We start from the raw sequence: 22,299 nt of genomic DNA on the forward strand, positions 1-22,299 counted from the left end.
TGCCTATGTTGAGGAAGCAGCAAGGCCCAAAACAGACACATAGGGAATATGTCTTCCTAAAAAAAGCCTCTGAGGGCCAGCTAGCAGGTGCCCAGTGAGTCCAAGAGATGGAGAAAACCTGCTCTGGGCATGTGTGGAGCTAAGTGTTCATTCAGGGGTGGGCTCCAGGCCTAGAGAGCCCCACACAAGAGTTCTGGTTTTCTTCAAACCAAAATCCTGGACCGAGTTCACAGGTCTATAGGTAAGAACAAAAATTCAAGTCCAGAGGTACAGAGAGGAACCTGAGGGGGAAACCTAGTTGTATAGAACAAACACGCCCAATTTAGGAAATTTGGGATGGGGCCCCACATCTACTGGGAGCCTGACCTTGGCCATTGCAGGTGACATAGCCATGGAATCCCACAGTGGTGGCCTTCCTTCAATCACCCTTTTCCCCAACAAACAACAGGCCACCCAGAGGAGGGATTGAGACCAGATAGGCAGGGTCCTGTCTCACCCTGGGGACCAGGCCATCCAGAGGTGACTAACTTGATTATTCACAGTGGTCAGGGCAGGTGCCCACGTAACTCAGGGAAGCCTGGTTTTAGAGTGAGACCCCAACTCTGCTCCTTCCTGGTGTATCTTAGCTCCCAGGGTCCTCCCTCTCCGTATCCATGAACTAAAGGCAGTGACATCATGGTGATTGAAAGTGTGTGCTAAGATAGCACACATGGCACAGCTGACGTCTGCCTGGTGCCCAGTCAGCAGCACGTGGGCTATCCTCACACCCCTTGACCCCACAGGGAGGCCCTCCTGCTCTGAAGAGGCTGCTGGGCTTGGGGCAGCCCTGGCCCCAGCCATCTCCCTCTGCTTGCAAGTCTGCCTTCCTGTAGCAGAGGGCCAGGACAGCTTCTCCTTCCTCCTTGGCCGTTCAAGCTGGCCCTCAACCTGATGGACCAGACTTGGGGCTGGCATTTCTGGTTTCCAGGTTTCTAATCAGAATCCTCAGCCCTCTACCTCATAGGCCTGTCCCACTTCGTCTCCAGGTGAACCCTGCTGCACTTCCCCACATCTGTGACCCCCAATTTCCCACATGTCCCGCCACCTGCCTCCAAGAGGTGACCTACTCCTCCCATCCTCTCATCGAGTAGGCCAGTATATCCAACAGGCAGAGAAACCCCTGGCACTCCCTTACCTTGTCAGGGCTGAAGTCTGGCTGGCTCACTTCTGCTGCAGCCTAGGCACCCTGAGAGCAAAACAGGAGGCAGTGCCAGGGCTCAGGGTGGGGAGGAGAGTAAAGGAGAGCTGGAAGAGATGGAAGGGCCCAAGGAGGAAGTGGCTCAGCACTCTGGGCCCACGTAATTTATTACTGGACTTTGTCCTTGGTATCCAAGCACATATATCCACTCCCACAAGCTCCTGCAGCTCCAGCAAGCAGAGCCTCCCAGCACTCTGACCTTTGACCCTGGCTTCTTTAGCAGAGTCCACACAGGCCAACAGAGTTTGTGCTCACAGACCTGTTGCTGGCCATCTGCAAAATCCCTGGGGACAATCAGCTGATCATTCAGGAAGCTCAGCATCTTCCCAGGCCCTATGGAGACTCCAAGGAGGCTGGCAAGGGGCAAATTAGCACCCTTGTCCTAATTTGAGGCCCACAAGCAAGAGACAACTAGGTTGTCAGGAAGCCTTAGAACTAGATTCTTAGCAGGGTCCCTGGGACAGAGAGGGCTGGCTTGGCTTGGGACCTAAAAGAAGGGGGAATTTTTGCTGTGAGGCAAATACAGGCCCTTCTGAAGGGAAGGGCATCAAGCCATGTGCTTTGGGAGAGGCCACACTAGAGGGCACGAGTGGTCCCTGGAAGTGAGTAGGAAGGTGAGGGTTTAGAAGACACTGACTCTCTGCAGTCCTTTCTTTGGGTGAGAGAAGCCTCAGGGGTCCTCAACTGGCCAGTCAGTTCTCTTGCTCTCCCAGTATGTGAGAGGGACTTGGCAATTACAGGCAGAGGTGTAGCAACTAGCTATTGTTTTTAGATAGAGTTGAGGCCACAGCAGGGTGGTAATCCTGGTGTTGGGCCTGTTTGGGTGACAAAAACCAAGTGCTGATGGATGAGAGAGAAGAGCCACAGAGATGGAGGCAGTGGCTCTGGAGAGAGGCCGAGGGTGCGCTTGCTGGCTGACAGCTTCCTGGGCTCCCTCTGCTGTCTGCCGGGTGGGCTGAGGAGGAAGAGTTCTGTGGAGCACCCAGCTTCCTTCTGCCAAATGCTCCCAGGCTCAGACAGCTTGAAGGAGCTTCTTACAATTGACCAGTCAGTACAAAGGGAGGAAAACAATTGGAAGATGGCTTAGTAAAGGGCCATTTGGAGGTAGGCATGCTTTCGCCTGTCAGTGAGCCTCTTTCGGATCCCCACCAGGAGTGTTGTGCTCAGGTTCTGCCCTGCCTCCAACTAGCTTCCCACACTTTAAAATCGCATCCAGTTTCTGGGGCCAACACTTGCTTTGTGGGGGGACGGGTTCAGGTGGCATGTGTCTCCTCTGGTTTGCAAAGATAACATTTGACTCCCACAGGATGGATACTGCTGTTCTGGCAGTTTCGGAAACAGTGAACCCCTTACTGTGGAGTTTCAGGCACAAGACTGGGTGCTCTGTAACTCTCTGTCATTGCCCTTGTGCAAAAAAATTTAATAAATAAATAAATAAATACAGTGGGACAGAATATCTGTATAGAAAAAGAAAATGATTTAAAATACAGCTCTGTCCGGAGCCTGTCTTAAACAAAATATAAGGCCAGTAACCACGGCCACCAACACAGCCGCCTGGCCTATGCAGGTTCGCATTAGATTCGGACAGACGGTAATGAAACAATGGAGCCAAGAACTGGTGGGCTATTAGCTTTAACCCTAGCTAGCACCCGGTGGGCAAGAAATACACACAGTGGGGAAACAATTCCCTTTCCATTCAGGGCTCCCAAAGCCACAGATGTATTCGAGTTTACTAGAATCAAAGGTTTCTACAATAGCTCACCAGCCTTATTCACCTCTGTTCCCCATCTCCTTCTCTCTGCACAAACTCTGCACAAACTGGCTTCTCCCTCAGCACTCCACCATTTTGGCTTCTTCTTGCAATGCTAATTTCAGGACCTGAGAGAGAGCAAGCTCCCGGTCTGCCTCATTTTATAGTGTAGAAATCCAAACTGTTAAGCCAATATACAAATAAGGAAGTCTCTGATACAAAGCCACTTATCTGCCCTGGCCAGTTAGCTCAGTGGTAGAGCGTCGGCCTGGTGTGCAGGAGTCCCGGGTTCGATTCTCAGCCAGGGCATACAGGAGGAGCGTCCATCTGCTTCTCCACCCCTCCCCCTTTCCTTCCTCTCTGTCTCTCTTTTCCCCTCCCACAGCCGAGGCTCCATTGGAGCAAAGTTTGCCCAGGCGCTGGGGATGGCTTTATGGCCTCTGCCTCAGGTGCTAGAACAGCTCTGGTCGCGGCAGAGCAGCGCCCCAGATGGGCAGAGCATCGCCTCCTGGTGGGCATGCCGGGTGGATCCCGGTTGGGCACATGCGGGAGTCTGTCTGACTGCCTCCCTGTTCCAGCTTCAGAAAAATACAAAAAGTAAAAAAAATAAAAAAAATAAACAAAGCCACTTATCTGAGGTATAAATGGGATTCCTCATAAGAGTGCACCACCCCACATCATGCAACAGTCAAGGGTGTGGGGAGAAGCTTAATTTTGAAAAGATCTTAGTATTAAAAGGGTGGAAAAGGCTTAGTCTTAAAACTAAACCTTAGGCTATAATGATCCTACCTGCTTACAGCCTGTCCCCCACACCCAATGCAAACTATAAGCGAGCAAACATATACATCATATTTGCAAACTTATTTGACCCACACAAAACCATAGAAATACATTTCATATATCGACAAACTTTTCTCCCACATTATATCATAGGCTTTTTTGCACTGCACTGAACTTTAACCACCAGTCTTTGGAGACGGCACCCTATGCCATCCAACAAGCACTGAATGTCAGGAGGCATCAGATCCTCTGCCATCCTCTACAGCACTGCAATAAACAGGATGTGTTCAGAGCTTTGTTTGTATCATGTCATTCCAGGAATATCTGAAACAGGAACTTAATTGAAACAAGCGGCATGCACATTTTGCAGCTAACCTTTCTCGAGTGGGATGCCGAGTCTTTTCTCCCAGCAAAAGGAGGACCTGGCTGTAACTTGGCAGGGCTCACAGGAGGACACTCTGTGGGACAGCTCTCTTAGAGCCAGATACTCCAAGTCCTGCAAATCAAGAAGATGGGCTGGGGTCAGTCAGGACAGGTTCCTCCTTGTCACACTTGTGATCAAACTTGGCTCTCCTACAGCCTGATGCTCCCTTCACATTTCTCCTCAAGATGCAAATATTCTGCTCACTTTTAAAATATGTTTGTGAGCCTGATCTGTGGTGGTGCAGTGGCTAAAGCATTGACCTGGAATGCTGAGGTCACTGGTTCGAAATCCCGGGCTTGCCCAGTTAAGGCACATACGAGAAGCAACAAGTCGATGCTTCCTGCTCCCCTCCCTCTAAAATCAATAAATAAAATATTTATAAAGATATATTTCTGAGTTGAGCCAAAATACCTCCACGGAACATCTGTTTTATTCCATTTCTGTCAAAGGATGGAATCCACTGTAGTGTTGCCATAGCAACTAAAGCACAGCATAGTGAGTGTTTCACTTTCAGCTCTACTGGCACCTGGTAGAGCAACCTGAACTGCCTTACTTCCTGGTGACCCTTATCTTCCCATCTAGCCTACAGCAGCCAAGTTACCCATTAATGCTATAAAATAGCACAGTGGTCAATGCAATCCCTGTCAGTGAGCTGCTCCTCAGAAAGTTTGAGAATTCTCAGTTCCAAAGAGAGTCAGTCAGCATTTGAAGAGTGCCTTCAATATGTGGAGCTCTTTGGATGCACCAGCTCATTCAGTCCTCATCAAAACCCTACAAACGAGGGGTGTTATCCTCATTACATAGTAAGAACATTAAAACCAAAGAGGTTAAGAAACTTGCTTAGGTCACACAGGGAAAGTGGTGGGACAATATTTGAATCAGGGTCCATCCGACGTTCAGGCCAGTACTCATTATATCACACTGATCATCACACTAACCTGGCTTCCCTCCTCCCCGGGCCCAAGGATGAATAAGGCATCTTATTTTTATTTATTTATTTTAAGGCATCCTATTTTTTAACAATTTCACAGAAGGTGCTTTCCCAGCTCAGGATTGAAAGGGCTTTCCCCTTTTATTTCTATGGTCTCTGGTACAAGGGCAGCGGGCTCTCTGGGAAGAAGCAGGGCTTCCCTGCTGCCCTGGAAACAGCGCATGCACAGTACAACAGGGCAGATAACAGGGCACTATCCAGCTATGTGGCTTAGGGCTTCTCAGTCTTGGCACAGTTGAAATTTTGAACTGTACTATCATCTGCTGGGATTTGGGAGGGGCTGTCTTATGCATCACAGGATGCTTAGCAGGATCCCTGGTCTGTACCCACTAGATGCTCTCCCCAGTGGTATAATCAAAATGTCTCCGAATACTGCCTGATGTCTCCTGGAGGTCAAAATTACCCCCAACTGAGAATCAGTGTAGGATTCACAGGAACAATTGAGGCTGGGAGAAACAGGAGGCCAGCAAGGGACAGAACAGGATTTTGTGCTAGAAGAGGTGACCCCACACTTGGCCTCCTCTCATGGCAGGAAAATATGGCTCAGAAGATCTGGAGAGTGCAGGGAAGGGGCCATTGGACTAGATGTCCCCAGGACATCTTGGCTCTGACATGCCACAGAAATGTTCAGCCAGAGTACTTTATCCTTCCTGGACTAGCAACTGTGAGATAGATGTCGTTAGACTGGGTGGAGCTCGGGTCCAAAGTTCTGATGGATCAGGGAGGCCTTCTCCTCCATCTACGATCTCAGTTCAGGAGGAAATAAATCATGTCTGATTGTGCTTTATCACCATCTGAGGAACCCACCAGAGACTTGTACAAGGCAGCAGGAGGGGCAACGCAAGGGCACAAAATGTTAAGAGTCACTTTCTTCTCTCTGAAGAGCTCTGGGTAATCTAGTAAATAAATCTCAGTCTTGGGCCCTGGCATTTAAACCTACGCAACTAGACCCTGCCCTGTTAGTAGAGCAGTGGTAGAGCGTCGGCCCAGTGTGTGGATGTCCCGGTTTTGATTCCCAGTCAGGGCACACAGGAGAAGCACCCATCTTCTTCTTCACCCCTTCCCCTCTCAACTCTCTCTCTCTCTCTTCCCCTCCTGTAACCATGGCTCAATTGGAGCAAGTTGGCCCAGGGTACTGAGGATGGCTCCAAGGCCTCTGTCTCAGGCACTAAGAAGAGCTCAGTTGGTGAGCAATGGAGCAACACCCCAGATGGGCAGAGCATTGCCCCCTGGTGGGCATGCTTGGTGGATCCCAGTCCCGGTGCTTGTGGGAGTCTGTCTCTCTGCCTCTCCTCCTCTCACTGAATAAACAAACAAACAAACAAACAAAAACCTATGCAACTAGTCATAAACAGGGTCCTCTGCACCAGGATCAGCATCAATGGCACTCTGGTAACTAATTTGATTGCCCTAAGGAGGCTGAGGTAGAGGGATTGGACAGCAAAACTCTTACGCAACAAACTCAATAAACCAGGTAAATGATGTGAATGATTCTGATTGTGAAGGTGATAATGATACTTGTCAGCTTTTGGGAGAGGTTGAGGGTGAGAGGTCATTGATAAAGACTTCATTTCTGGGAAAAGAAGCATTAGGATGGATTTCTACACCCCTGGCTGGAATGTTCTGTGTCATCAAGATGAGAGTCTTTTTTCTTCGGTGCCAATTCTGGGACATTCTTTCCAGCCTTGCTCACATTTAGGAGTGGCCATGGAGTAAAGGTATGAAATAAACTTCACTTCCAAGCTTCTGTGCCATCCTGTCTTGCCTCTCCTCTCCCCTCAGCTGGTGGCATGCAGAGTGTTGGGCAGTTAAATATATTATGCTCACTCTGTTAAAGATGGCGCTGCCCACATGGAAGCCTGTCGCCCAGGTGATAATATTAATTGCCCTTCTTGCTTGGGATGGGCATGATTATGTTAATATGTGTTGGGGGAGGGCTTTCACACCAAAAGGTTTTAAAAGTAAGAGAGATCATGTTGTTCCAGGAGAAGAGTGATTACGTTCTAAGAGGAGCCCATGCTGTAGGAGAGCAGAGAGGCCACGGGGAGAAGAGAAAAGGCAGCCAAGATGGCAGAGTGCTGAGGGAGAAGCTAGTTTGTGCAGTTTGTACAGAGAGAAGGAGATGGAGAACAGAGGTGAATAAGGCTAGTGAACTAGAAACCTTTGATTCTAGGAAACTCAGGTAAGTCAGTAGCTTTGTGTGCACTAAATGAGTGGGTTTTGGAGCCCAGTGTGTGTTTTTACTGGCCCACTGGTGCAAGCTAGGTTTAAAGATGATGGCCCACCAGTTCTTGGCTCCGTTGTTTCATTACCATCTGTCTGAATCAAATGCGAACATGCATGGGCCAGGCGGCTGTGAGGGTGGCCGTGGCTATTGGCCCTACTCAGAGAATCTGGCAGTGGATGCTGAGACCCTAGGGAATAGTGGAGCCATCATATGGAAAGAGCGTGGGTTCCTGAATGACTGCAGAGAATGAAGTGCCCCTCTACCCCCACCATGGACCCCACCGCCCATTTACAAGAACAAGAAATAAACTTTTTTGTGTCAAGCCACTGAAATTTGGTGTGTTATTATAATAGTTAACCTACCATATTAAAACATGACCCACCCCCATCCAAATTGCCTTTTGTCTTCCAAATACCAGCTCCAACACTCCTACCCCAGGAAGTTGTTGGCCTTGACTACTGCGTTTCACTCTTATCCTCACCGTCCTTTTAATTCCTATGGCTCTTGTTACTCAAATCACATCATTTACCCCTGAGCATGTAGATTTTTCCAGAGTAGGAATTCCTGATGAATTGTAAGCTTCTAAAGGCAAGAATTGTATGCTAGATTTCTATTTTAATACCTTCACAGTGCCTAAGAATAATAATAGTGACTACCATATATCTTATGCCCCAGGAATTATTTATGTAAACCCATTTAATCTTATCATTATCCCCAAGTTGTAGATGAGGGACCTGAAGCACAGAGGGATAGAATAACTTGCCCAAGGTTACACAGCTAGAAAGTGACAGAGCCAAGGTTCAAATCAACAAACTTGAGCAATGAATGTGCTTTCAGTAATTACACTGTCTTTACCACAATTGTTTCAGGAATATGAGCTTGCATTGTCCATTAAAATGGCAGCCCCTTTTAGGCAGGGAGCAGTGGTGTCCATCTCACCTGTTCTGGAATCTGAGACTGGCCAGGTGCAGAGGAGCAGTCAACCACACCTGCTGACTGAGGGAGTAGAAGGCTAGCTGGATAATGTGTGTGGGTTAAATAAGTTTACAAATATGACATATATGTTTGTTTGTTTATAGTTTGTTTTGTATGTGGGGGACAGGCTATAAGCAGGCAGGACTTTTTATAGCCTAAGGATTAGTATTAAGACTAAGCTTTGCCCACCCTAAGTGACTTTGTATTAGAGACTTCCTTGTTTGTGTATTGGATTAAAGCAGTGGTAGTCAACCTGGTCCTTACCGCCCACTAGCGGGCGTTCCAGCTTTCATGGTGGGCTGTAGCGGAGCAACCAAAGTATAAATAAATCGATAGATTTAACTATAGTAAGTTGTTTTATAAAGATTTATTCTGCCAAACTTAGCGAAAACCCGACATAAAGTACTTGGTAAGTAATTTTTATTATATGCTTTAACTTGCTGTAACTCTGCTTTATAAATTTTATAAAGTAGGCCCTGGCCGGTTGGCTTGGTGGTAGAGCGTTGGCCTGGCGTGTGGAGGTCCCAGGTTCGATTCCCGGCCAGGGCACATAGGAGAAGTGCCCATCTGCTTCTCCACCCCTCCCCCTCTCCTTCCTCTCTGTCTCTCTCTTCCCCTCCCGCAGCCAAGGCTCCATTGAAGCAAAGATGGCCCGGGCACTGGGGATGGCTCCTTGGCCTCTGCCCCAGGCGCTAGAGTGGCTCTAGTCGCGACAGAGCGACACCCCGGATGGGCAGAGCGTCGCCCCCTGGTGGGCGTGCCGGGTGGATCCCGGTCGGGCGAATGCGGGAGTCTGTCTGACTGCCTCTCCCCATTTCCGGCTTCAAAAAAATACAGAAGAAAAAAAAAAAAAAAAAAGAAAGGAGGAAAGTAACTTGACTTTATAAAAATTTTTTTTCTTTTTTGTATTTTTCTGAAGCTGGAAACGGGGAGGCAGTCAGACAGACTACCGCATGTGCCCGACCGGGATCCACCCGGCACGCCCACGGTGGGGGGGGGTGCTCTGCCCATCCGAGGGGCGATGGTCTGCCCATCCAGGGCGTCGCTCTGTTGCGACCAGAGCCACTCTAGCGCCTGGGGCAGAGGCCAAGGAGCCATTCCCAGTGCCCCGGCCATCTTTGCTCCAGTGGAACCTCAGCTGCGGGAGGGGAAGAGAGAGACAGAGAGGAAGGAGAGGGGGAGGGGTGGAGAAGCAGATGGGCGCTTCTCCTGTGTGCCCTGGCCGGGAATCGAACCCGGGACTTCTGCACGCCAGGCCGACGCTCTACCACTGAGCCAACCGGCCAGGGCCACTTTCCTACTTTCTAAATCACCATTACTGTGGAACCAGTGGGTGGTTAGAAAATTTTACTACTAACAAAGATACAAAAGTGAGCAGTAGGTATAAAAAGGTTGACTACCAGCCCTGGCCGGTTGGCTCAGTGGTAGAGCGTCGGCCTGGCGTGCAGGGGACCCGGGTTCGATTCCCGGCCAGGGCACATAGGAGAAGCGCCCATTTGCTTCTCCACCCCCCCTTCCTCTCTGTCTCTCTCTTCCCCTCCCGCAGCCAAGGCTCCATTGGAGCAAAGATGGCCCGGGCGCTGGGGATGGCTCCTTGGCCTCTGCCCCAGGCGCTAGAGTGGCTCTGGTCGCGGCAGAGCGATGCCCCAGAGGGGCAGAGCATCGTCCCCTGGTGGGCAGAGCGTCGCCCCTGGTGGGCGTGCCGGGTGGATCCCAGTCGGGCGCATGCGGGAGTCTGTCTGACTGTCTCTCCCCGTTTCCAGCTTCAGAAAAATACAAAAAAAAAAAAAAAAAAAAAAAAGGTTGATTACCCCTGGATTAAAGGTTTTGATTTCTACATGATAAAATGGGGCAGAAGAGCCCATGCTGGAGGAGAGCAGAGAAAGACCATGTGGAAGAGAGGAGAAGCAGCCAAGATGGTGGAGTGCTGAAGGAGAAGCCAGTTTGTGTAGAATTTGTGCAGAGAGAAGGAGCTGGGGAACAGAGGTGAATAAGGCTGGTGTAGTAAGGTACCAAAAAGCTGCAAAATTAATATTGATATTTTAGGAGGAAAGGTAAGGCTTTCCTGTCCCGTCTTTCCGTTGGGGAGGGGAGGGAGAAGAATGTAGAAGTTTCTGGCTTGCAAGGATAATGGGTCATTTAGTTTCAAAACTAAAATGAATGTTAACTGAGAAACTTCTTCTCTTTCAATGGGAGACAGAATTTACATACCACCCTATATTTATTGTAGTTCTTCCTCCCTTCCTGGAATCCTGAGAGTAACATACCTCTAGGCCAGTGGTTCTCAACCTGTGGGTCGCGACCCCAGCGGAGGTCGAACGACCAGAACACAGGGGTCGCCTAAAGTCATACGAAAATACATATTTATTATACAATACATTTTTAAATAAAATATGTATTTCCAATGGCGTTAGGCGACCCCTGTGTTTTGGTCATTTGACCCCCGCCGGGGTCGTGACCCACAGGTTGAGAACCGCTGCTCTAGGCAAAGGAAGGAAGATGAACCCTGAAAGATTGTAAATATCTTCGATTGTGTTACCTTAAAAGTCTTAATGTTTCTGTGTATTCCCTAAACAAATGTTGTAAGCTTGTGCCATGATGTCATGCTCTCCCCAACCTGTGTGTGTGATCAAGAGTATATAACCAGCCCCTGAGATATATTTGGTGCACATGAATTGGATTTACAAATGTCCTGTGTCAGCCATATGTGGCCGGCATATTTAATAAATCTCCTCCTTTAATAAAACCCTTCAAAAGTCATCTGGACTTGGTGTCTCTATGTAAACCCGCAGAAGTGAGGTACAGTACTTTTCAGCATCTGAGGTACGGTACTTTACAAAACTGGTAAGGTAGAAACCTTTGATTCTAGGGAACTGGAATAAGTCTGTGGCTTTGGGAGCCCTGAATGGAAAGGGAAGTGTTTTCCCACTTTGTGTATTTCTTGCCTGCCTAGTGCAAGCTAGGATTAAAGCTAATGGCCCACCAGTTTTTAGCTTTGTTGTTTCATTACCATCTATCCGAATCAAACCTGAACCTCCACCGGCCAGGTGGCTGTGATGGTGGCTGTGGCTACTGGCTTTACATTTGGTATAGTCTGTGGCAGGATTTGATACAGATTGGTATGGAGCCACCACCACCTTTGAGTGGTGGAGTAGAGAACTGGCTGCTGTTATGGTTCCCTGTGGCTGTCCTTTTGGGGGCCATAGGCTGGCTGACTTTTACAGCCATGAGAAAACCAAGAGCTCTGTGGAAGAGGCTGCCCAGGACCAAACTGAGTAGTGGAAGGTGCTGGAGCAAGCATGGGAGAAAGAGATGCTGACCCTGGAGCTGGAGCAAGCACCGGAGAAGGAGGCCGACCTGGTTCGTGAGATTTGCTTGGAAATGGAGCAGCTGCTGGAGAAGGAAATATAGGATCATGAGTCGCAAATGGCCTAGACATTGTGGAGTGCCAGCAGTGGCGGGAGACCGGGGCTGAGGCTGGGGCTGGGGCTGCAAGACCCGCGGAGCAGAAGGTGGCAGCCTGGGGCTCAAGCATGGCAGTGGGAGCTGGCATTTTCAGTTCCTCTTTGGAGGATGAGGAGAATCGGGCTGGAGTTGCAATCTGCAGTCTCCAGAAGGTGAGAGTCCAGCAGCAAGGAGTACCTACTACACCCCTGGTAGGTCTGCGATTTTGGGACATAGGGGTGAATGCCGTCATGCTCTCTGGAGCAGAGATGAAAATGCTAACTGCCATTGCCACGTGCTCCTCCTTGGGACAGTGTAAGACCTGCCAGGATGGCAGGGATGAGGGGATGGCTGAGGCCCCATGTGTGTGGACTGATTTCCTGGAATATGACCGGAGTGGGCACTGGCTCCTTTGTTAGATGGACTCACGAATTTTGGACAATGTGAAATACCCTGATGGGGGTGGGTGGTGGCTTTGCTGGAGGCCCTGCCCCAGGAAGATTTTTCCATGGCTAGAAAGAAGTCTGAGGACAATTTGCATTTTTGGAAAAGTGCTCAGAGACTGATAAAGTGTATCTTTATAATTGTTGGAATTGTATGATTTGTCATGTTGTTGTAATTTGTGTAACGTGCCTAATTTCCTTGTGCAGGAGGAATACCTGTGCTTTAGATTGTAAGCAAGCAAAAGGGGTGGAATGTGGGTCAAAGAAGTTTGCACATATGACATATATGTTTGCTCACTTATAGTTTGCATTGGGTGTGGGTGACAGGCTGTAAGCAGACAGGGTTATTATACCCTAAGGCTTGGTTTTAAGACTAACCTTTTCCCACCCTAAGTGACTTTGTATCAGAGACATTCTTGTTTGTATATTGGATTAAAGGTTTTGATTTCTACACTATAAAATGGGGCAGAGGAACCCATTCTGGAGGAGAGTAGAGAAAGGCCACGTGGAGGAGAGGAGAAGCAGCCAAGATGGTGGAGGGCTGAAGGAGAAGCCAGTTTGTGCAGAATTTGTGCAGAGAGAAGGAGATGGGGAACAGAGGTGAATAAGGCTGGTGAGGTAGAAACATCTGATTCTAGGAAACTCAAATAAGTCAGTGGCTTTGTGAGCCCTGGATGGAATGGGAAGTGTTTTCCTATTGTGTGTATTTCTTGCCCACCAGGAGCAAGCTAGGATTAAAGCTAATGGCCCACCAGTTCTTGGATCCATTGTTTCATTACCATCTGTCCAAGTCTAATGCGAACCTGCATGGGCCAGGTGGCTGTGATGGTAGCTGTGGCTACTGGCTTTAAAATGTTCCATGACAGAATTAGAGTTGAATAAAAGTTATCACTTGTTATAAAAAACTTAAAGGCTCATTTCTTCCCTTTTCCCCCACAACAGATAACCAATACTTTCTTCCTTATACAATTTTCAAATTTTAAAAATATATAATAAAATAAAAACCTGAGTAACAAAAAATCTATTATCCTCCTCTTTCCACAAAAGATGGCATACTTAACCACTGTTCTGCATCTTTCATTATTTCCAAATCCAGTTCAGAAATCTTATTATATCATTATGTCAAAGAGTTTCATCATGTTTTTGGTATAGCTACATAACATTGCAAGGGGCAGATGTGTCATAATTTTGCAATTATTCCTGTTTGAACATTTAGACTATTTCTAACATTTTGAAAATAGTGCTACAATGGATAATTTTATAGATATGTTATTTGTACATGATGAAGTATATATTTGTAGAATACATTTTCTGAAGTAAAATTGGAGGCCAAAAGGCATGGACACTTGTAATTTTTTTTGAGCTTTCATAAAAGTCTATTCCAATATGGGTGGATTATGCATTTAACAGTTAAATACACTTACATAATATATAAGTGATCACATGACTGCAGCATTGGTGACTGAATTGATAACCAATTCAACTAGGAATGAGCTAACAAGTAACCCTCTAAATATTTAAAATACAGCTCTTGTTTATTTTTTTTTAACAAGCATAATTCATTTTATTTTTCTTGTATAAAATGGTTGCTATGGCTGGAGCCTGGTTCCTCTGCACAGAAACTCTGGTGTGGGCTTTACAAGATGTTCGGTGAGTTCCTGATAGGGAGACTCAGTGAGCATGGTTTCTCTCCAGAGGCAGGGGTGAAACAGCTGTAGGTCTTAGAGATGCTATCAAATACCTTCCCCTTGGCACAGTCACCCAAGGTGGCAGGCAACCGGCCAAGGTGTAGCAGTCGTCTATACAGGCCATCGTTAGCAGCTTCTCAGGCACAGGGGCTGAGACGATGTCAGTGCCCCAGGGTTAGGGATGAGGTGTGGCAGCACAGAGCCACAGTGGCTGGCCCCCTTGCAAGGGACAGTGTGGGTCTTGCTGATTGTGTTCCCCCACAGGGACGATAGAGAACTTGGCCAGAAAGATGGCCCCAGGGATGGCAGTGCCTACTTCCTTTGAGCACTTAACACCCAAGTCCACTGTAGTCTCCAATGGTGACAAGTGCCTTTTCTGGGTCCTGTGGTCAGCATGGGTCTGCTTTTGCATGGGCATAATCTTCAAAATCTCATTCTTGAGGGATACCCCCAAGAAAAAGTCGATGACCTCAGCCTCCCCATGGGCAGGGAAAGAGGTGGGTCTCCTCCAGGGTCTTGATCTTCATGTCCTTGACTAGGCTGCCTGCTTGGTGAAGGGCTTCACTCCATGTCCTCGGCCTAGCCTCCATGAACTACACAGCCCTGGCCCTGACCCAGGTGGCCACCTCGGTGCAGATGCCAATCACAAAACATCTATGGAAGCACAGGGGCCTCCCAGTCCTGCGGCCTGGGGCAGAGGCAGATTAAGGTCTGTTGAGGCCCTGGGCTCAGAAGAAAATATTGGGCCCCATAAATTAGAAAAATGTGTAAAGTTGGGGTTTTGCGGGGCCCTTCAGAAGTCAGGGCCCAGGGCACTCACCCGGTGTGCCTGCCATTAAATTTGCCTCTGGTCTGGGACCTTGGGCCCTCCACAAAAAAAAAGCTAAAATACAGCCCTTGTTTAGATTATCCTTTGTTCTGACCACTTTAGGGCAGTGGTCCCCAACCCCCGGGCCGCGTACTGGTACCTGTCCGTGGGCCATTTGGTACAGATCTGCAGAAAAAGAATAAGTAACTTACATTATTTCTGTTTTATTTATATTTAAGTCTGAACGATGTTTTATTTTAAAAATTGACCAGCTTTCCTCTATTATATCCGTCTAAGACTCACTCTTGACGCTTGTCTCAGCCACATGATACATTTATCCGTCCCACCCTAAAGGCTGGTCCATGAAAATATTTTCTGACATTAAACCAGTCTGTGGCCTAAAAAAGGTTGGGGGCCACTGCTTTAGGGGGAAAAGCCTGCTGGTCACACTGGAAATATGCTAAGGCCGAATCTTCTGATGGACATTCCCTAAGGTTTCTTCTAGCTGCTTTAAGCCTTCAACTCCAGGGCCCGCCCAAGCCTGTGGCCTCTAGCATTAATGCTCTTACTATGCACAAGAGAGGCAGTGTAAGCTGCACACCGGGCCTCAGAGTTCCAGTGGAGCCCAGCCAACTGAACTAGAGTAACTGACTTTTGCAGAAATGAAAGCAGGGGGATCCAACTGATATTTCACCGTGACGCGAAAGCAAGTGCAGTTGGAACCTGATGTCCAAGAGAGATTTACTGAAGTGCTTAAGACCTTCACATGCTTTCTAGTAAATTGACACTCCAAATTCTGTCCAATCGCTTTCATTAGTGCGCACCTGGACGTCCCCAGCACTGTAGCCCACTGCGAAGTTATTTCTCATCAGCTTTGATTTGGTCTGTCAAAGGTGATCTGGTATCCAGCAAGCCAAAGACAGCTGAACTAAGGATTGTAGGTCCAGTAAAATCAAAGGCAACATTGCAACCAAGGTTTATAACTCCCTCTTGTAAGAAGACTTGATTTTATCACTTTTCTTTCCCGTGTTTGGTGAAAAGGTGGTGTTAAATGTCATTTTCAAACCTTCACAAATCTGGTCTTTAATTGCAATGTCTGTATCTAGGGGTGTTCCATTTTTATATGAAAATCAGACTATACTCACACTAGTAATATCATTTATATTTGCAAGGTCCCAGTAACTTTACCAATATCTATATTAGATGAACCAGATGTTGAAAATTTCATGCCAATGCATGACTTTGTTCTTGCATGTAGTTTTACCAACACAAAACCAAATCCATTGTTATCTCTGGCAGCTTTGCTGAGGTCAGTATATGATGGGGGAATACACATTGGCCACGTGTGACTCTGTCTGCTGGTGGTTCTGGCAAAACTTCAAGAAGGGCTGGAATGTGTGGGGATTGTGGCTGCTCACTGAAGCCCACTCAGCTGGCTCCAGGCGAAGCTGCCACAGCTGGAGGGCAAAGCGAAGGAGACCCTGTTCTGCAACCCTGTCTTCCTCCTTCCAGGACTCCCCACTTGTAATTTCTATAAATATTTCTAAATTTCTCTCTGTAGAGAGCTGTACCAATATACCCCCACCAGCAACTTATAAGAAGGTCTCTTTCTTTATGCCCCTCACCAATGGACTGTTAACAGTTTTCTGCAATCTGAGAAAGTGAAAAAATATCTCAATATGATTTTACTTTACCTTTATCTTATTTTAGGGGAATATCTTTTTATGTGTCTTAGATGTATCAATCGTTTCTTTTCTGTAAATTGTCATATCTTTTGCCCATTTTTCTATTGTTCTTCTTACTGATTTCTAGGGGCTTTATATTCACTAAGGAGAGATTGGCACTTGGTCTATGATATGAGTTGAAAAACAATTTTAATTTCCTAATTTTGCTAAAGTATATCGTTTATACCATCCATTCTTTTTTTTTGTATTTTTCCAAAGCTGGAAACGGGGAGGCAGTCAGACAGACTCCCGCATGCGCCCGACTGGGATCCACCCGGCACGCCCACCAGGCAGTGATGCTCTGCCCATCTGGGGCGTCGCTCTGCTGCAACCAGAGCCATTCTAGCACCTGAGGCACAGGCCACAGAGCCACCCCCAGCGCCTGGGCCAACTTTTGCTCCAAAGGAGCCTCGGCTGCAGGAGGGGAAGAGAGAGACAGAGAGGAAGGAAAGGTAGAGGGGTGGAGAAGCAGATGGGTGCTTCTCCTGTGTGCCCTGGCCGGGAATCGAACCCAGGACTCTTGCACGCCAGGCTGACGCTCTACCACTGAGCCAACCGGCCAGGGCCCCATCTATACTTTTTAAAAACAGTTTTTATTTCAATTTTTAAAATTAATTTTTAGAGAGAAAGGGAGAGAGAGAGAGAAAGAGAGAGAGAAAGAGGGACATTGATTCATTGTTCCACTTATATATTCATTCATTGGTTGATTCTTGCATGTGCCCTGACCAGGTATCAAACCCACAACCTTGCCATGTTGGTACAACACCCCAACCAACTGTGCTACCTAGTCAGGGCTTTTATTTTTTATTTTTTTAATTTTTTTTACAGGGACAGAGAGAGTCAGAGAGGGATAGACAGGGACAGAAAGACAGGATTGGAGAGAGATGAGAAGCATCAATCATCAGTTTTTCGTTGTGAGACCTTAGTTGTTCATTGATTGCTTTCTCATATGTGCCTTGACCGCGGGCCTTCAGCAGACCGAGTGACCCCTTGCTCGAGCCAGCAACCTTGGGTCCAAGCTGGTGAGCTTTGGTCAAACCACGCTCAAGCTGGTGACCTCGGGGCCACTAACCTGGGTCCTCCACATCCCAGTCTGACGCTCTATTCACTGCGCCACTGCCTGGTCAGGCAGGGTTTTTATTTTTATTATTTTTATTTTATTTTATTTTATTTTCAGAGACAGAGAGAGGGATAGACAGGGACAGACAGACAGGAACAGAGAGATGAGAAGCACCAATCTTTAGTGTTTTTTTTTCGTTGCGTGTTGCAACACCTTAGTTGTTCATTGATTGCTTTCTCATATGTGCCTTGACCATGGGCCTTCAACAGACCAAGTAACCCCTTCCTTGAGCCAGCGACCTTGAGTCCAAGCTGGTGAGCTTTTGCTCAAATCAGATGAGCCTGCGCTCAAGCTGGCGACCTCGGGGTCTCGAACCTGGGTCCTCCACATCCCAGTCCAATGCTCTATCCACTGCGCCAACACCTGGTCAGGTGGGTTTTTATTTTTATGTATCAAGTTTGTCAGGTCTTTTCCCACCATGCTTAACAAGGAATTCTTGGGTTTTATTTTTTTTCACTTCTTTGGCTGTTCCCATGAATAATGTTATGCCATTTACTACATTCTATTACTCTTTTCCCACTTAATATATTCTGGACATCCTTCCATGTGAGACCTAAAGACCCACTGCAATTGTATGAGTGGCTGCTTGGGGGCCATAGTATCGCTGGTGGGCCATGGAAGATTGTGCCAGTGCCAAGCTTTCTTATATTGTGTGACCCCCCTCTTCCGGATGTTCGGCAAGTTGTCTCAAAAGGCTCGCCAAATAATTCATTACCCACTATCAGTGGGCTTTCAAGTAAGTCCCCATTTGCAATATTACAAACAAATCTTGCAACAGTCATAATGGGTTGTGAGGCTGGGATGTGTGAGACCGTTCCCAGCCAGGGGAACAGGCTTAAGATGCACTTGTTTTCATTTGTTGCTTCACTGACAGAGTCCCCTAGTGGCTAAAGCACAAGAAGGAAGTTCAGGCTTGGAGACCTGGCTTCTCTTACATGGAATCATGAAAATAAAAGGCCTTGAAGTCTTCTGATTCAACTCCCTCGTGTGACACATGGGGAAAGTGAGACTCCTAGAGGGCTGGTAGCCAGCCCCAGCTCACCAAGCACTGCAAGCCCAGAACCCAGGGCTTTCAGCCCCTGGTTTGCAGCTGTCCCAGCACTAAGCTTTCTTAAATTGTATGACCTCTCACTCCCTGACATTTGGCAAGTGACAGTGTTTCAAAAGGCTGGCCAAATAAATTTTGTATTTATTTAGGGAAGTCAATGTCCCTGGTTATCATCAGTTAAGGGAAAGAGTACTGGAGTGCTGCAAGCTCACCTCTTTCTTCCCCTCTTCTCTGGCTTCAGTGTGCTTGGTGGGAAAAATAGCTTCTCTTCTGGGTGCTTCTCCCACACCACCAGTATGGACCAACTGCTGGAGCAGAAAAGAGAGGCATGGAAATTGGTAGATGGCAGTCTTCAAAAGGCAAGGCAGCTAAGACTCAGAAAGGCACATCAGAACTGCTCTAGCATTTCTCAATCAGGGCCCTGAGGAACAGCCAGCTGTTAAAAAGAGGCTCTGGGGAACCCTCCTGGAGCTTTCTTCATTGACAAGCACAGAGCTTTAACTAAGATTTTATGTTTATTTCATAAACTGTGTTCTGCCTCACTAAATTGTTTGCTTCTTTTGTACAAAACTACTTTGCAGCCTTCTGGGGCTCAGCACATTGCTGTGTGTTCAGTCTATCTCTCTGTCTCTGGAGGTGGACCTGAAATGGGGCCTCTAAGCAATCTGTAACCTGCAGGGTCTTGACTTTGCACAGGAAAGAATTCAAGAGTGAGTTCTAGTGAGAGCAAAAGCATGTTTTATTTAGGTTGAGAGAAAGAACCAGAACGTGGGATTCTGTTGACAGGATGCGGGGGGGGGGGTAAGCCCCACTCAAGCTGTCACTGCCTGCTGCTCCCCTGGTTGCAAGTGTCACAGGGCACCGTTGTAAAAGGAGCAAACATACACATACAACGCGGGCAAAATCATGACTGAGCCGCCTATCGCAGTAGGTTGGTTCTTCAGATTTTATGTGTTGCCGAGGGTGGGTTGTTCCTAAACCTTGTGGAGCCAAATTCTGTCTCTGCCTTCTGGTTGGGTGAGGGTTGTTCCTAATATGATCTGTTCTGGAAGTGTCATGCCCTTCTGTCTCTCTCTGTTCCCTTCTCACTTGTGGTGTCAATTTTCATTATAATGATGGTAAAATGAGTTTTGGGATCGTTTTCCAGTTAATTTTTCCTCCATCTTGGATTGATCTGGTTTTAGCTAGTTCTTGTTGACTTCTGTGACCACCAGAGGAATTTCCTGTCATAAACTGCTTCCCTTTGATCATGTGTGGAGGTGGGGACCTAGTGAGAGGACCTATGTGCTTATCAGCCAGTGTTGTCCATTCTTACTTTCTCATTCCACTCATCAAGAGCTTTTCCCCTAACTTCTTTCTATTTTGTCTCAACTCCATTCTCCAAACCACTGGGAGTTAGAATCTTATGTTAAAAATGCACTAATTATCCTCTTGTAATTGCAATGTTTATACCAATCTCTTGCTTGGCCACTGGTCTTCCACCTCTGGTGAAATTCCAAGATCTTTATTAGAAAGATTTGCCCTGGGTTATCTTTCACTGAATCTTTTCCTATTCACCTTGCCTTATTTACACAATAACAATCTCACCTACTCTCTTTAGAAGAGCACTTAGATTCTAGAATTTCTTCTAGCAAATGGAGAGATGTATTTAAATTTTGTGCATTTGCTTCCAAGTCCTGTTAATTCCTTGCTCTTCTGATTCTCACAACAGCCAGAGATGTCATTCCCACAGCTAAAGGAGCAGATTTAGATTTCAAAGCTGTTTACACTACACAGGGGAAGGAATACCTATGAACTCTCTTACAAGAAAATGATCTTCTTCAAGAAGAAACCACCCCTCTCTAATCCCCTTCCCATGTCCCTTTCTGGAGCCTAGAGCTGTGTCTGTTAGCATATTCTGGCTGGCTAACAGAGGGTTCATTGTAGTGGACTAACCCATTGCATGGCTTTAGATGGGAACACAGCCAACAAGAAAAGAATGTTTTGCTAAGAGAATTGTTTTGTGACTTGAAGGCCTGTCACTGAAACAGGTCTATGTGACTGAAGGCAGTTGCTGGGCTTTTTCTCAGTAAAACATTCTCATAAGATTTATGTTCCTTTCAAGGTTGTCCCTTGAGATAAAGAAAAAAATGTTGTGGGATCCATAGAAGCAATAGCAATTAATGCCTTCGGATATTATATTGTTATTAAGCTATCATGCAGGTGTACTCCATGTATCTTTAAGTAAAAGTTATGCTTGATGCTATGCCAATTTCTCAGTAAACAAGTTTTTGACGTCTTGTGAATAAAAATAGGACACAGCGCAAACTCGAGGCCATTTGCCTGAGCGAGTGGTGGTCCTTTGCTAGTCCTTGATGATTTCGTCTGCTGATCTCCCTTTCTGTGCCCCTGACTCACAACAACAGTTCATAGATGATCACAGCTGGGCGGTGGCTTGACTAAAAGAACTCTGGGAATTTATAGCAGAGCTGGCATCAAAGAACCCACAGCTCCCAACTCCAAGGTAGGATGTGGACCTTCCAGGGCAGCAAATGCAGCCTTACAGCAAGACAGGCACAGCTAAAAACCCATTTCAAGATGTAAGTAAGCTTTGCCACCTAACAAAGGCCCTATTTCTGCAAGTCTGCACCTCCTGGGTAATCCTCTACTGTCCCTTCCATCAAAAGGCAAGAAAATTCTCCTCTTTGTCTAAGATAAAAATGAACAAGTAAGAGAATGGATTTTATTCAGGGCATTGCAACGGGGAGAGCACCCAGATATGAAGACTGGAGTGTTCAGGCAGGGTGGTTTTGCCTTCCAGTCTCACAGGGTGGAAGAAGGGACAATTTGGAGTTGGAAGTGTCTTGCAATTAGAACTTTCAGTCAGTTAGGTGAACAGAAATGTTCATCGCTCTGTGTCTAGCTGTTTTCAGGGAGCAAAAAGTTCTAATCCCAGCAATCATGCATGAGACCAAGGAAAGGGAGTTAAGGGGGTCACCTTCAGGTCTTCGGGAGTCATGAAAAGAAGTAGAGAGTGAGTTTTATCAAAGTCATAGGGATAAAGGTTGGTCTTCAAAATGAGCCTTTCCCAGAGCAGACAGGTCAGGCTTTTTCTTAACCATCCCTGCTTCTCCGCGGAGCACAGAGCTCCTGTAATACTCAGCATTGACACCATCATTTAATCCGGTATCTTTCTGGAAGCAAAAAACTGACTTCCTACCGTTGACCAAATGGCTTCTTGGGATGGAAATTAAGTCTCTATTTCAAACGAGAAAGAAAAATGCCTTGAATGTAGGTCCTTAGATCAGGTCAGCGCGCTGCGCGTCACAGACCCCTGGGCCTCAAACTACAAGTCCCAGAGAGCAGTGCGCCACACCCCTCTCTCCGCTGTCCCCACCCACACCGAGGCCGGGGTCAAGCGCCTCGTTGCATCTCGGGAGCGGGAGTTATTTGGAGGAACGCTGGAAAGTGTAACTTTAGGATAGTCTTCATTTTTCAGAAGAGTAACTCAGAAGGTCCTCAAGCAAGGCGCGAACAAATCAAGTAACACGGCCACCTCCACTGGAGACAGACCAGGACACTCCAAGGAAAGGTACTGAACGGAAGTCGGAGCTCCCGCTCAGTTTTCCCCGAGATCTCCTTTCCGTCCAGGTCCTGCGTC

General features: G+C 47.1%; 1 protein-coding gene and 1 pseudogene across 1 annotated transcript in view; both read right to left on the reverse strand.

Moving 5' to 3' along the window:
* MYO7B (myosin VIIB) overlaps window positions 1-1,323 on the reverse strand; it is a 90,110-nt gene extending 88,787 nt beyond the window's left edge. Inside the window, exon 1 of the mRNA XM_066345420.1 lies at window positions 1,175-1,323. The gene's annotated coding sequence lies outside the window, so the exon portion shown is untranslated. The remainder of the gene's footprint in view (window positions 1-1,174) is intronic.
* A 13,954-nt stretch (window positions 1,324-15,277) lies between these two features.
* Window positions 15,278-16,103, reverse strand: LOC136378769 (voltage-dependent anion-selective channel protein 2 pseudogene; annotated as a pseudogene).
* Window positions 16,104-22,299: the final 6,196 nt, after the last annotated feature.

This window comes from Saccopteryx leptura, chromosome 7, assembly GCF_036850995.1.
Source record: "Saccopteryx leptura isolate mSacLep1 chromosome 7, mSacLep1_pri_phased_curated, whole genome shotgun sequence".
In the NCBI taxonomy this organism is placed as follows: domain Eukaryota; kingdom Metazoa; phylum Chordata; class Mammalia; order Chiroptera; family Emballonuridae; genus Saccopteryx; species Saccopteryx leptura.